Raw genomic sequence first — 13,970 nt, forward strand, 5'->3', positions numbered from 1 at the left:
TATAGGCAGCTCAGTTCAGTCCTCGCTGCTGAAGGCAGTACTAATGAAGTGACTTGCACACAGAGAGTCAAAGCAAGGGCTTGGTTAAGGGCAGCTTCACCCCAGATTCCCCCTGAAGTTATGTAGGAGGAAAACAAGTGAAGGGTTTTAACACAGTGGGCAGTACCAGACAGCAGGCCACTGTGGGATTAGGGGACTTGAGTGCAGGAGTGAGGAGGTCATAAACAGAGCCTGCAAAGAGTTGATTAACACAGGATAAATTAGTCCAAATTTGCGAAATATATCCCCAAAATGTACAAATGAGCCTGTGAAATCCAGAGACCACGTTTCTGTGGCACTTTCCTTTAGAACTCTTGACAGGCACCATTCCCATCTCCTTTGGGCTTTTTTTTGGTATAAATGTGTGGCTCAGGAAACGCAAGGAGCCAAGTGCAGGGCTGAGGTTCAGTCTCTCTGTTGGCCCTGGATATGATGCTTTGGGAGGTGTAAGAGGCTAGGGAGACTGTAATAGGCAGGAGAAGATTAGGGGAGATTAGTCTGAGTGAAAAGGAGAGGAAAGGACGGGGCTGGCTTATCAGTACCAAATTATTCTCTGATTTTCAATTTAGTACCATGCACATTCTTCTCAGTTACAACAGACACACTGAATAAACTATGCAAATACACAATAGCTACATGGACACGAGGTTCTCCTTTGAATTTTATGTATAAAAGGAAGTTATGATCAATGACATGGCTGGAGAAACTTGTCCTCCTAAAACAAAGGAAAAGTCTGCTCCATTTTTTCCTGACACAGGAACAGAACATACTACCAGCTCAACCCCCTCCCACCCTCCATCCGAATCTTACCATTGATCTGCGGATCAAAGACGGCCTGCTTTTTGCTTTGTTCTCAGCAAACTCCAGGCTGTTGATGTCCTTGAGATGAGCCCTGTATTTATTCATCTGCTCTACGACAATCAACTCCACACAGCTGCAAAAAGGAAAAAAGAAAGTGGTAAAACGGGAGGATAAAACTCTGGCTGTGTTTGAGCTGGCCATGTCGCCTAAGTGCTGCGCCAATTCTCTTGCTTCGTGGGCTGGAAACGAACAGTGTGGTTGAAATGCCCCAAATGGTAGTAGGCAGGGGAGCTAAACTAGAGGACTAAAGGGAGGGCTCCCCAAGGGCTCCATCAGGGAAACAGGTCCTTCCCCTGGAAAGGCAAATACCCACCAAGGTTAGGAAAGCACAGCGTGTTCAAATGAAAGGCTGAAAGAATGGCCATTTCAGATATGCTGCGCTATCTAGCTATATCTATTTGTAGACACACACACTTGTGCTTGTTTGCATCCAAGCTGGACAGGCAGTCGCAGGGCAATGACAGTGATTAGGTGTCTGGGGCAGATATTTTGTTTAATACCATCAGTATTGTTTTCTGGAAGAAATCCTTTTAGAGCAGTAATGATACAAGGCGGCGTATATAAGTCAAGTTACAAAGAGACTTCTTCTTACAAGGAACCTTTAGAGACTTCTTCTTATAAGGAACCTTTAGAAGAGTGATTCAAAGTAATTTTCACATCTGTAGGCAGAAGAATTGCTTCTAGGAGAGATTTGAAGGCCAGGCAGGTTCATGTAGTCTGGTCTCCTGAATAGAATTTCATCAAATGATTCCTGCATCCACTATCCATCCTAGGTACTTATCTAACCCCCAGTGCCCTATTATCTGAGCTTCTCACAATCTAACATGTTTATTCTTAAAATTCCAGTTGAAGTCAAAAACATCCCCGAGGGGTTTCATTACAAACCCTTCCCATCCACTGGATGATGATTACCTATTTACAATTACTTTGGAGATATCAATTAGCCAATTTTCAATCCATTTAATATTTGCTGCACTGAATCTGTATAGTGTTAATTTTTTAATCAGGATGACCCGACTGGAATCTAAGTCAACGATGTCAACGTGGTTACCTCTGCCAACCAAACCTGGCATCCAATCAATTTTGACAAGACCTATTTTCCATAAAAAACTGTGTTGACTGGCACTAATTACACTGCCATCCTTCAATTCTTTACTGATTACCTTCCACGTCAGCTTTCCCATGATTTTGCCTGAGACTGATATTGAGCTAACTGGCCTGTAGTTACCCAGATCATCCTGTTAATCCTTTTTAGATACTGGCACATTAGCTTTTTGTACAGGCCTCTGGAACTTCCCCATTACTCCAGGATTTGTTAAATATCAACATCAATGGCGGAGAGAGCTCACTGTCCCGTTCTTTAAAAACTCCTGGGTGCAGGTTATCCAATCCTGCAGATTTTAAAAGGTTTAACTTTAGCAGCTGCTAGTTACTGATAGAATAGACAGTATTTCATTAAGGCAATTCATTTGCAAACCAGTGATGTGTTTGTAGCTGTCATTCTACAGCACATTAAAGTGCATTACTCAGTGATCATTTGACTGTCCTGACATGACCTCATTACAGGATTTACTCTGGAAGTTGTAATGCTATATTCTTACGTGGTTGTTTTACTGATGTCCTGAACGCTCTGCAGTGGGTCAGTTGTGTCAGGACAGCGGAGAATACAGGGAGCAAACACAATGGCCAGGGCATTAGCTGACATTCGATTGGTCTCTTCCTGCAGGGCAATCCTAAACAATAAACAACAAAGCAGCAAGGGTTAAAGGTAGCTCCAATTCACATAACACTGGCAGGAAATACCCCTGTAGAGAAACAGAAAGAGGACAAAATACAAATTCAGAGCAGGGCAGGGAGAGGAGGGCTGTATATGCACATGAGATCTGGAGGTCATTGCCAGGGGAAGATTTTCCACAATATTATATAGCTTTGAAGTGAAGAGCTTCAATTTGTTGTATCTGGTAAAGAACTAGACCAACAGGATGTAAATATTATACCAGACAAGGGCAAAAAGGTAAGACAATGGATACTGAGTGAACCACGCAACATGCCATGACACTCTTTAGGAAATCTTTTGTTTTGACCTACTTAACCTATTTTCCAAAAAGGAATAGATACAGTGCATATTTATTACAGTAGCAAGCAACTCACTTAGCCATCATTAAGCTATGCCTTAGAAACAGAGCACAGATGTGTCTAAATGCATGTAGATGGCAGGAAACTTCGCAGATTGTAACAGTGACTATAGCCTGAACTAGATATTGTCTAAGCTCATGCAAAAGCATCACACATGATCCCTAGATCCTCAATGTTCAAACTAAAGGGTGCAACACATGGCAGTACTGTGATCCACTGCAATCTTACTGCACTCCTCAGTGGGTTAGGTCTATGGCTAGTGATGAGCTGCCAAAATCATAACAACCGGTTCCCTCCTCACCCCAGGAGGAATCATGCCTCCCCCACCCAGGGACCCCTGCCCCGTCCACCCCCCCTCCCTGTTCCCTACCCTCTAACACCTCCCAACCCCTATCCACTCCCCCCCGACCCCCGAACTCCCCAGCCCTCTCTCCAACACCCCCTCCCGGCCCCCTTACCGTGCTGCCAGAGCCCGGAGCCAGGCAGCCAAGGCCGCCACTGCGCCCGGACCCCAGCATCTGGGTAAGTATCGGTCGTGATTCCTGCCCCCGTGCCCGGAGCCGGGCTGCAGCGGTCAGGGAGGGTCGCGGGGCCGGCCAGGGCACCGCTGCTGGAGCCGGAGCCCGAGCCGGAGCCCGAGCGGCGGGAGAGGGCAGGCGCGCTGCTGGAGCCGGAGCCGGGCCGAGGAGCGGGCCGGGCAGGGCGCCGAGCCCGCGCCGGGCAGCCGGGAGGAATGTGGGCCGGCGGGGGAGGGCGCGGCGGGACGGGTGGCCGGGAGGTTGCGGCGAGCCGGGCGGGGAGCCGGGCGGAGGGGTGCCGGCCGGACTGGGTGGCCGGGGAGGGTCGGGGCCGGGCGGGGACCCGGGGACAGGGGGGGCCGTGGTCGGGGACGGGGCTGGAGACCGGCGGGAGCACACGGCCCCTCCTGGTTTCCTACCTCAGCGTCGTCTTCCTGGACCGGGGAAGCCTGCTTGCTTCTCAGCCTTCCCAGGCTTTCCGCGCTAACAGCTGATTCGCGGGAAGCAGGGTGGGAGGAGAAGCAAGAAGGAGCATTCATGGCAGGGGGTGGAGGCAGAGCTGAGGTGAGCTGGGGCCGGGCAGCAGGGAGCGCTTGTTAAATTTAAATGCCCTTTTAGAACCAGTTTGTCCCACTGGGAACAACCGGTTCTAAAAGGGCTTCTAAATTTAACAACCGGTTCGCGCGATCCGGTGCGAACCGGCTGCAGCTCACCCCTGTCTATGGCATGGAACCATGTGTTTGTAACCAGCTGAGACCCACAGTGGTTGTCTTCTCAGCAAGTCTGAAACATTTGTTGCTATTACGAAAGGGAACTTATATATAAAAAGAAGAACATTATTGGCATTAGCTGTCAATGAGAGCATTGTCTGGAAAAAGAGCCCTTGGGTCCAGAGCGTTAAAGCCATTTCAGAATTTAAAGCACTCCCTTGCGAAGTTTCACTCCCCTTTTTCCCGACAAAAGTACTTGGATCACATAGGCCCGTGTTCAGGTACTCTTACTCACGGAGAACAGTACCTTGTTCCAGTGGAACTACTCATGGAGTACGGTGGTACTCATGGGGAGTAAGTGTATCAGAATCAGGCCCCTAGTGAGGAAGGAGAACAGAAAGAGTGGCTGCAGTATGATGATCCCACGCTGTGGTGTGCCATTACCTCACAAGGTGAAAGATGAGGCGTTCCAGGGTACTGAGGTGGGTGCGAGAGAGCTGATCAATGACAGAGTACACGCCTCGGATGGTCTCCTTCCTCTCCTGCAGGCCTGGAGAGAGCACACACAGTTACACATATTACAGGCAACTTCCCCATGGTGTCTTCTGCCATCTTTACTTGTGAAGGTAGTGTGAATGGCCCAGTACAGGGGAGCTGTGCAGGAGGCTAGTGCACAGAGACAGGGATGACAACTCCCTCCTCTCCCTGCCTATACAAGCAGGCCCCCTTTGCAGGTCCCTCGGGTAGCAGTATCCTATGCAAAAAACATGAGCATAAGACACTGATTTCTTTTAAACAGATTCCAAAAGAGCTGGGAGCTGAATAATAACAATGTCTCCTGGGGCACGTCTATGCTGCACACTCTGCTCTGCTCACCATCAAAATCATATGCTACATACCACTCTAGCACGGGCAGAAATAGCAATGTAGATGGTGAGGCACTGCTTAGGTGAGTAAAGACATGCATGAAGGCTGTGGGGATATACCCTACACACACTGCTTAATTTGTAACGAAAGAGGTGCCGGGGCTCAAGGTTTTTTTTTTTTTTTTTTTAAACTTTCACACAGCAAGCCCAGTGGTACCAGGGCTCTGAACAGCAAAGGCTTTGACTACTATAACAGTGTAAGGGATTAGTTTGTGTCACAGTGCTGTCTGTGGCTACATGGCACAGTGAAAAGCAGGCTGTGTCCACATTGCAATGCCTACCTACACGTCAGTGAAAGGCTCTGGCAGAAGGAGGCTGCAAGGAAAGACTTCAACAGCAGAGAGCTGCTGGAGCAGATGTGCCGGAGCTCAGCCCTGGCAAGCCTTGGCACAAATTAAGCATCACCTACGTGGCTTTCTAAATGCCAAAGTCATTCCTCCCACCTACATTGTCTATTTTTAGCAGTGTCATCACCCCCGATGGAGTCTTTCCCTGTTGCAGGAAAGACCCCGGCAGTGGGAAAAGGCTCTAAGAGGGAGGCAGATGGGAGAGGCTCCAGCACTGTCTTGCCAGTTACGTCATAAAAGATGACAGATCACCAAAATGACTTTTTGGATTCAAACACTCCATACAATTGGCGCTTGTACAATTGTACAAGCACACAATCTACTTGCTTGCTGCTTGTCATGACAATGGTGATGATAAAACTAAAGTAAAAAAAGACTGCTTGTTCTGGGCAAGCAGAAACTGGGTTTGGTACCTGCAGCTAATTGTACCTTCCCTGTCTTGGGTTTTGTGTGTGATTGTATAGGATTTGTATGGACCTTCCTTACCCATAGCTCGCAGAAATTCCTCGTAGAGTTCGAAGGTCATGAGGGGATTGGGCAAATCTCTCAGCCACTGTTTGAACACACTGGCAATGACATGAATATTGTAGTCATCTAGATTCACATTGTCAATATCTGTTCACCGAGGCAAGTGAGGGGAGGGAGTGGAAAAGAAACCAAAGAAAAAGCAAATGATCAGTTTTGATCCAGTAAACAAGCCAGTGTTTTCATGTCAGTACTAGCACTGGCTATTACCTAACCACTGCTGTTGGACCAACTTCTGTGGGTGAGAGAGGTCCTGAGGAAGAGCTCTGTGTAGCTCGATAGCTTGTCTCTTGCCAACAGACGTCAGTCCAACAGAAGCTATTACCTCACTCACCGTCTCTCTACTATCATGGGTGTGGTCAGATGTTCGGCTGCCCGTGTGTGTTCCCTCTGTGTGCCACCCCAGCCTGGCACAGACAACTGACATGGCAGACCTCGAGCGAACCGCCCAATGACCACAAGATCCATTAAGGCATGAAGGCACCCAGCCAGGCTTATTTTGATGAAGCACAGTACTAGTATCCTGCACTAATACATGTATACCCATAACAATGGACCAGCTCAGCAAACGGCGGGACTTTCCGTTCCTTCCTAGGCTAGATAAAGACACTGCCCCCGAGATACATTTTTATACACAGATACAAACAAGTTACATATTGTTCCTCTGATAGTTGACATCCTCTGATATCACAACCCACCACCTTGTACATTTCTATCCATCATATTGTCATCCTGACCATATCTTTAGTCAGGGTCAGTGTGTTCCTGTTATCTTTGGGGAATGTGTTTGTACCATTCTTGGTATGGGGTGTTCTGGTACCACCCTTCTGGAATGTGTCTGTGTGTGTGTGTTTTGTGCTTAGCACTCAGCAACGTGTGTTTCTGCAATATCAGCCCTGTTCTTGCCAGATTCTGTGAGAAGGGCCTGCCTCTAGCTCACAGCCTGATTTTGTTTTATATCAGCAAAGTTTTGACCGCTACTTTAGCCCAGCCCTCAGGCCTCTGATACAAGGGCTTATGTCTCAGGCTCTTCTACAGTGAGCAGAGCTACAACAACACTGCATAGAAAAACAGGTATCAATACTGTAGCAACCTCAGATCACACAGTGCACAACCTTGGCACCTGCTTTTTTAATATGACCATGTTAAAATTCTTGTAGTGAAAGGAGCCAGTTTTCCAGGGGTGAAAGTCTTTAGAGAGAGTTTGTAAAGCACTTTGGAAGTCTAGGTGATGTTGATAAATATGAAGCCTGGCTAATGTAGCTTTTTCTCCCAATTTCTTTTTTGCACACTTGTGCACAAGAGGAGGAATAAAACAAGGAAGAATTAAACAGTTCCACAAGACAGGAGGGCTCTAACACAGTGCAGACTTTTGGTGAAGGCTGGTATTAGAGAAGTGTCTGTAGTTTCATGGTACCAAAAGCCAGAGTCTACGGTGGGGGAAGGGAAAACGGTTCCTTTGCTCTGGCCTCCTTTAGATGACATGAATTCCCTGTTCACAGAGGTTCTCGGCTGTCCCTTTTGCTCCTCCTCTGAGACTCTCTCTTTTTCATCTTACCTGTATCAAGACCCTGTCGGAGCTCCTTTATCTTACTGGTTGAGCCTGACTTCCTGTAAATGCCCTCGGTGTACAATCCATGCATTTCAATGTAGTTTATGAGCTTCTCCACCACCAGTGGCACCGCTCGCTCCTCATTGGTCAGTCGGGAGAGCTCAACCCCAAACTGCCGTGACGAAAGCTCGGGATCATACTGATGTGGAGAAAGAGATTGATTTCTTAATTCCTTTTCAAAGGTCTCAATGCAATGCTGCTCACAGCGTGGTAAACCTAGGGATGTCTTGAGACTGAATCTCTCAATGTATGCAATGTAATTTGACTGTCGTTCAAGATGCAGTTCACATTTTTAAACAAAGTTAACTGGATTATTTGCAAATTAATCTAGTAAATCTAACTGAGCACAAGGGAAGAGAGGAAAGGTCTGTACACTGCCTTGCAAATCCAATCTTTCCTAAGAGCTTTCTTGGTCATTGTAGCTATCCCTGTGTTCACTCTGCTATGTCTGCAGCACTGCACATTGCTACAAAGACTAACAAGTGTTCATAGTTAAGGTTTGCAACAGGACTGTGCTCAGAAAAATGGCTCTGTAAAATGGCCCACCGGTACTCTCCTTGGGTCTTCAGAGTCATCATTTGCTTCATGTACTGACATTTTTACTGTAGAACCAACACAGCTGTGCGACAGTGAGCTATATTCTAGTCTGCTTCATGCCTCACTGACAAAACTGCCTGGTGAGGATACATGAAGGAGAACACACTTGGGCTTGATTCTGAGATCCCTAGATGAACTTACAGTGCTGAAAGTTAAAAAAATGGTTTTGAGCAAGTGTGACATAGAAGCCACTGAAAGAGAAATAGAATCAGTAAAAGACGCTGCCATTCTCTATTTTTACAGAGTCACTTTCCTGACTGGAACTGCACTTTAGAGACTCAACATTCAGCAAACAATTCGAGCTGAATATGAGATTCTGGTTGGATAAAGTCAAAAGACTGAGAAAAACTTTTCACACAATAATGCACAGATCCACGTAGGAGGCTTTGAACATATGGACTGTATGTTCAAACCCAGCATGGGTAGTGATCCAACCAGAACAATAAATGAGAAAGTAGGTGTGCGGCTTGGTTAGACCTCTGACCAGTGCCACTCTTCCATGTCTGCTTCTTCTCATTCACTGTTACCACAGCACAAATGAAAACAACATGAAGCGAATGTCCAGGGGAGGTTTCCACACTGGATAGACTTCCATGCAAGAACACACCAGGAAGAAATGGTGACAGCAACTCGTTTTGATCTCATTTAAAATTCACAAGTTATTGTACTATCATCTCTTAATCTTTTAGTGCCAGGATTGGGCTGTTCCTATAGCTACCAAAGTGCTATAACAAAACATGCCTGCGGGAGGTCCACTGTGTTCAACCGCCAACATTGGCATAAAATGCATTAGTGCAAATCCTACAAGGTCCATGCCTGCAGCCCAAGAGCCTTTAAATCCCAGCACGGGAATCAGAGGGGAGGGGCTGCCTGCAGCCTGCGGGGGGAGCCCAGAGCCTTAAATCCCAGCCGCGGCCGGGAGTCGAGGGCTCTGGGCTGCTATTCTACATTATCTTCATGCTCTATTAGTTCCATAATGGAAGACCTTATGTGAATGAATGTAACTAGTTTACTGGGTATGCACAGGAAATAGAAGATTATCTTCAAAGAAGTACAACAGGCCATCCGCATTGTGGGAAGGGCCTTCTGTGACAATGTCTGTGAGGTTGGCTTGTCAGCGTGGTAGAATAGCTAGACAAGAGAAGGCTCGGGCCTGATCCTATCATCTCTAGACTGCTTAAATGTTGAACAGGGACAGTGTTTATAGGACAGAGATCTTCCAAATAATCATTTGGAAGAACCTGGAAAATGCCTGGAAAAACTAACAGACTTTACATCTAAGCTGCCTTTGGATTCTGATCTGTTGGGATGATTCCAGAGAGACTTTTACAAACCAGCAGTTTATTCCATCACTGTTGTGATCCTGAACTATGAACATGGAAAGTCACTTGTCTGGATATTGATCTTTTAACCATTTGTAACTCTTCTTTCTTTTAACAATAAATCTTAGATTTAGTTAAGGATTGGCTGACAGCGTGATATTTGGGGAAGACCTGAGATTCACATTGACCTGGGGATAAGCATCTGGGCCTTTATGATCAGTGAACCCCACATATGGTGAATCAGGTTTCCAGTAACCCCTCACTATATTGGACATAGAATATCAGGGTTGGAAAGGACCGCAGGAGGTATCTAGTCCAACCCCTGGCTCAAAGCAGGACCAATCCCCAGACAGATTTTTACCCCAGTTCCCTAAATGGCCCCCTCAAATACTGAACTCACAACCTGGGGTTTAGCAGGCCACTGCTCAAACCACTGAGCTATCCCTCCCCCCTCTTCCAAGACAGAGATGTTTAGATGGGAGCCAAGGTCTGGAATGCCAAAAAGGGGACCGTGTTTGGCATCTTGTTAACTACGGTGGAAGCTCTTTTGTTGTTGACTTGGTGAATCTAATGATAGAATAAGCCATCAGTTTGGCGGTTGTCTCCCTCTACTTCTTGCAGTCTGCCCGCAGTGTGGTCACAGCATTGTTGTATAAACCTCTCACTCACGGAAGCAGAGGGATGTTAGTCACCTTGAGATCCCAGCTGCTGTCCTGGAAGAGTTTTTCATGCATTTGCGTTGAGTGTCAGATCTGACGTAAGCAGGGAAGTCAGCTCAAGGAAGAGTACGGCTATACTCACTGTGCTGTGAACTGTCTCTCGATAGGCAGTCAGCAGCTGGGTGCTGGCCTGCAAGGCCCGTTCTCTCTCCCACTCCTTCCCCGAACTGAACCATGTCCTTAGGAGCTGTTGGCAGAGCAGGGGAATGGACAGAGTTAGTACCAGAAAATCCTTCCCAAAAGTTCCTCTTAAACAGGTTTAATTGTCACTAAAATCCCTCTCCAAAGCATCTGACCTCCATGTAGCAAAGGAATCACATGTCTAATGGAAGAGCCCCTTAGATATACAAGTCCCAGGGGCCAGATTCACCTCTGGTGATTGAAGCCAAAGGAGTTACATGAGAGATGAATCTGGGCCCGTGTATGTGATGTCTGCTGTAGACTGTCTGATGGGAGCTGTCTAGCACATTGCATGCTGTTTGATGTCTGCTTCTGTGGTCTATTTCCTGGGCAACTTCTCCCACACTGAGTGGCAAAATGACAGAGAGGAGCATTTCTTTTTATTAATTTGAATAAGAGCAGAGAAGTCCCCCCAGCCCAGCTCCTTTTATAACTTCACTTTTATACTGAACGTGCATCAAACTCCCCACCCCTCAGCTCTTCACGATATTCTGTTCATGTCTGAGGAACAGGAAGTTTCCTCTGAATGAGTTTCCATACACAGGGCTTAACTCAATATTCATGAATTCCTCTTAGAAGAAGTGATCAGTTTCCACTGGTTCTCTTGGATTTGGCTACTGCAGTGGTGATTTTCTTGCCGCTCCAAGTAGTGTCAAGGACACTGTAAGAACCTGGTCCCAATCCAGCCCTGGCATAAAATGGCATAGCTTCCGTGGATTTCAGTGGGGCACATGCCCGCTTATCCCAAGAAGAATTTGGTGCTTTCTCCCTAAAATTCACTCCATTGTGGAAAATTCCTCCACAACTGAAGCTTGACCCCCTAAATCTCTGACTCTTCCCTGCTGTAACACAAGGAACAATCTGCACCACGGTTCAATGATCTACTCACTTCAAACATTTCCTGGAACCAGTCTGCGGTTGGTTCTTCCTCCAGCAAAGTCTCCACTAGTTTGCCAAGGGCTGCCAAGGACCTCACGTAGAGTGACTGAAACCAGAAAAGAAGGAGTGAGGCTCAGCACAGATCATTTGTGTGTGTGGGCTGGGGAAAGCTAACCATAACTTTGCCAGGGAGGCCATGTGTGACTGCCATCACCCAGTGCCTGCTGGGCAGAAATACAGTGGATGGTGCCGGAGGAGAATTGTTGTCACGTACTTGTATATGCAGAGCATCCTTTGCTGTCCCGTCTTCCTCTTTCATCTTCTCCAAGGGAGGAAGGGGAAATAAACTTTTGAAGCACTGACCAAGGAGCTCACGGTTTTCCTCCATGGTCAGAGATGGTTTGAGCTTGCTGGCAGAAGAAAGATGGAGAGAAAAGTCATGTATTAGACTCAGTACCACCTCCAAGTAAAAGAAATGGGTCCAATGACTACAGATTGTCCCAATCTAGAACCCCAAGTGCAAACAACCCTTCACTTTGCACCTCTATTAAGTATTGGCTCCTCTAGAAGTAAAGCTAAAACTTCAAATCTCCTTTTAGAGAAACCCACAAGCTTCCTCCCCCCTGCCAGCTAGCCAGACACCTCCCTCCCCATCTGAACTCTGCTCCATTGTACTGCATGCCCCACAACCTCCAATCTTGTGTCTTTCGAGCACAAACCCCCAAATGGACACATTCAAATCCTTAAGAACTGAAGTCCTGCTGGTGAGCAGCATGTGAGCCACAGGGCCACCCAGAGGATTCAGGGGGCCTGGGGTCTTCGGCGACGGGGAATTGCCGCTGAAGGCCCAGCACTTCGGCGGTGGGTCCCGGGGCGGAAGTTCCCCCCGCCGCCGAATTGCTGCCGAAGACTGGGACCCCGTGAGAGTTTTCCAGGGCCCCCGGAGTGAAGGACCCCACTCCAGGGGCCCTGAAAAAACTCTCATGGGGGCCCCTGCAGGGCCCGGGACCTGGGGCAAATTGCCCCATTTGCTCCCCCCGGGCGGCCCTGGTGAGCCAAACCCTGCAGGCATTAGACTGCTCCCAACCTGACTTTCATGAATTAACAAATAAGAAGGCATCACAGTGCCAGGAAATATGGCGGAAAATAGCCTACCTCAGGTGTCCAATGGCAAGAACTGCCTGGTAGCGAACTGGAGATGTCAGGGAATCCAGTGGTTCCATTTTAATGAAGTCCTGAAATGCATGAATGGGGACATCAAAAATGGGAAATGGATTTGAAAGGCAGAGAGGCCTTCCTCTCACACCCTGAAACAGGGCCATATGCCAGACCTGGAATAAACAGACACCGTGCCCAGCAGGCTCTCTGCCTCAGAAATGGGCCGTAGGGCCATCTGCAGGCTATACAGAGGACAGAAAGAGAACTCACAAGACACAAGCTATTCCTTCCAGTTACAGCCCACAATATATGTCAGCATCCCTGCCAAGATCAGAGTGGACCCAGCATTCTGGGTGCTATGCAGGTAGCTCATGAGACTGCAGTAGTACAGTCACAGCCAATGGATAAAATATCATCTCCCCAGAAAACCAGTCTCATTACATTACAACAAACTCTCTTGTACTTCAGTCCTCAAAGCTCCTAATCACTCACCAACATGTAGCCAAGGAGCTCCAGTTTGTATGAGAATTCAAACTCTTGGGAGTCTCTGGTCTCCAAGATGGCACAGCTAATCTCCATGACATTCTGGATGAGGGTTAATTTTAGGTTCATGTCCTACATAATCCAGAAGGAGAAACAAGAGAATGTGGATGAGAATCTGAGAGAAGAACCAGAGTCCAGAAGATAAAGATCAGGAATTAAATCTAGCCTCGGGAGAGGAGAGAGGTGTCCCCAGACCCCAGAAGGTAGTGGACTCTGGCTCTGCACCCACCTCAGAAGAAGAGAAAACCCAGGTTCATCAAATAAATCCAGGCCTACTTACACCAGAGCAGCCAGGACTCCTGCTTGATGTAGCAAGGAAACCAAGCTCTGTGCAATTTAAACAAGCAACTTGTGTACAGAAAATGCAAGAGCTGAGGGCAGATTATTTAGAATGTACCTTGTTCGCAACAGTGATGCCCAGCACCTGAAAAATGAAATGCAAAACAGCTATTAGCAATGTAGATAGTCCCACATAACACACATCCTCAAAATGTCCTGGCTGGTGAATATGGAGCAGAGAGAAATCACTATTGTTAAATCTTCCAAAAGGCAGGAAAGGTATCCAGAGAGGGTGTTTTGCAGAGGTCAATATCAGGGGCCATCCTCTGTAGTATTTGCATTTGTGAACTACTGGAAGATCTCAGTTTGGTTCAACTGTTTTTGGCAATGCCTAAGTGAGAGTCTCAGTTAGACAAGGCAGTACTGAATGGCAAAGTGACGTGGAGAGGTTGCATTGAGATGAGAGTCAGGACCAGCAGTCAGGCACCTGGGGAACAGAAATAAAGCACACAGACAAACAAGACGACAGATAAGAGGTAAGGGAAGTAGTGAGCAAATGAAATAAATACAGGCTAGCACTAGTCTCTCTTGGGTAGCAAAAGATAGAGCTAGATACACA

General features: G+C 47.2%; 1 protein-coding gene and 1 long non-coding RNA gene across 2 annotated transcripts in view; both read right to left on the reverse strand.

Moving 5' to 3' along the window:
- LOC120370546 (maestro heat-like repeat-containing protein family member 2B) overlaps nucleotides 1–10,447 on the reverse strand; it is a 32,275-nt gene extending 21,828 nt beyond the window's left edge. The window contains exon 1 of the mRNA XM_039485463.1: nucleotides 10,395–10,447. The gene's annotated coding sequence lies outside the window, so the exon portion shown is untranslated. The remainder of the gene's footprint in view (nucleotides 1–10,394) is intronic.
- Nucleotides 10,448–11,694, reverse strand: LOC120370547. The gene is made up of 3 exons (XR_005583793.1): nucleotides 11,646–11,694; nucleotides 11,382–11,477; nucleotides 10,448–10,499 (listed from the first exon to the last, which is right to left on the reverse strand). It is a non-coding gene; the product is annotated as an uncharacterized LOC120370547 (long non-coding RNA).
- Between the last annotated feature and the right edge of the window lie 2,276 nt (nucleotides 11,695–13,970).

The sequence above is a fragment of the Mauremys reevesii genome, linkage group 8 (genome assembly GCF_016161935.1).
Source record: "Mauremys reevesii isolate NIE-2019 linkage group 8, ASM1616193v1, whole genome shotgun sequence".
NCBI classification, from domain to species: Eukaryota; Metazoa; Chordata; order Testudines; family Geoemydidae; genus Mauremys; species Mauremys reevesii.